Below are 2,262 nucleotides of genomic sequence, written 5' to 3' on the forward strand. Positions count from 1 at the left end.
TTGGGCTTCCTCCCGTCCCTGCACAGCTGTTTTTTAAGCATGTTTTTTAAGCATCACAATGATTTTATAAAACAACAATGTGTCCATGTATTTAATTATATTTATTTACCTTTTTTTATTCACAATGATGATGGTTTAAACTTGTTGTTTAATTAAAATGTATTTTAAATTGTGTATGCTTTTAAAACACTGACCTGTAAATTGTGATATGAAAGTTAAATGAAAGAACTGGTGTCAATAAATATTTTCAAACGAAAAAAAAAAACAAGAAGGGAAAATAAAGTTGTATTAATTACTTAAAAAGTAAAGTATCAAAAACATTTATTTTAACAGCACAAACCAGCACTAACGTAGCACTAAACATAGAGACCATTTTGACGCGATTTGAAGATGGAGGGGGGGCTGAGTGACGTCACGTGAGAAAAATCTAACTGGAATACCTTTTAAACTATAGTTGCACAAATACTTCTTTTGACTGCACAAACCAGCACAAACGTAGCACTAACGATAGGGACTATTTTGATGAGATTTGAAGGAGGACGGGGGGGCTGAGTGACGTCATGTGTGAAAAATCAAACGGGAACAACTAAGAAACCATAATAGCAAAACAATTTCTTTTGACGGCACAAACCAGCACAAACGTAGCACTAACGATTGGGACTATTTTGATGAGATTTGGGCGTGAACGGGGGGCTGGGTGACGTCACATGCCAGAAAATGCAATTTTGAATTACTCAAAATCCTTACCAGCACAAACGATAATTTTTACGGCACAAACCAGCACAAACCTAGCACAAACGAAAAGCAGTGTCATTTTAATATTTTGAATGAGACGGGGGGCCAACTTCACACAGGTCTGTCTGACGCGTCTTTAGGGCCATGCCATTAGACGTGGGGCCGCTCATATATCCCCCTACATTTCCGAAAATGGACCTGACCTGCAAGCTGTTTATTGGATAAACGCATTTCCCAATCCCAGTAGTCTTTGCTCCATTCTACGTCAATTCAAGAACAAACAAATTAAAGTAAACTGTAGTTCGTATTATTTATTCATGGCCATGAAAGTTCTGTAACGCCTGAATAACGAAGAATTAAATGAAGTAAAAAAAAATTATATGAAAAAAATACCATGATTGAGACATAGAGAGTAAGCAAGTGGTATAAAATATTGGTTGGATGTTCTCAAGACACATATTGTTTATTTCGGGGATTTTCATGGCGTCTTGACGGGGAATTAATTATGCTCAGGGCCGGCTTGCAGACGCCTCGCGGCCGCTCACAACTGTGGGCCGGTCCAACTGACTTCGCAGGCCGCTACACAAATGTGGGCCGGTCCGCCTGAACTCGCTGGCCGGCCGGCCGACCGGGAAATCTCCCGATCGTCCCGACGGCCACTCCGCCTCTGGTTGTGGGTCGTTTTGGCTCGTCTAGGATGCAGCGATGCATCCTTGAAAAATCTCGGCATTCTCAAAAACAAAGGACGCGAAAATGGCGCGGCTTTCGAGTGTCCTCAACATTGGAACAGTGCTTGTCGGCGTTCTATGACGTAGCGTCCTTAAAAGGGCTGCCATTGAGCATGCTTCCTTGACATTGGGAAACAGCCGTGGACTTGGGACCGTTAAATATCCCAGGATGCATTTCGCATTCCTGTTTTAAAATATCAGTGTGTAAGCTATAAAATAGGCTATATAGGAACATTTTAAAAGTATAACAAAGATGGAGGCCTATTCAACATATTTACATACTATTATTTTAAAATGAATGAGGGGTTTTGTTTTATATAATTTGTTTATATTGTATAAGTCGCTGATGGAGGAAACCCATCGCAACGGAAATCCCGGTCGGATCCATCTGATCGTGTGTGTGTGTGTGTGTGTGTGTGTGTGTGTGTGTGTGTGTGTGTGTGTGTGTGTGTGTGTGTGTGTGTGTGTTTGTGTGCACATGTGGGTGCGTGTGCGTGCAACCTGTGCGTGCGTTGGTCGGTGTGCGAGTGTGTGGGAGTGTGTCTGTGCACGGGTGTGTGTGTGTATGCACGTACGTACACACACAGACACAGAGACACACACACACACACACACACACACACACATTTCTATACACAGGGTGCGATTTGCCGGTGGGGATGGTGGGGATTATCCCCCCCCTCTGGTTTACACGTCCTACCCTCTGCTGAATTATTTTTATCCTCGGTGGGGATAAAAATTATCCCCCCCACCCAAAGTATTTTCACCATTACATCGTAATAATTAACAACCAAAATAC

Source organism: Gadus morhua, chromosome 2, assembly GCF_902167405.1.
Source record: "Gadus morhua chromosome 2, gadMor3.0, whole genome shotgun sequence".
In the NCBI taxonomy this organism is placed as follows: domain Eukaryota; kingdom Metazoa; phylum Chordata; class Actinopteri; order Gadiformes; family Gadidae; genus Gadus; species Gadus morhua.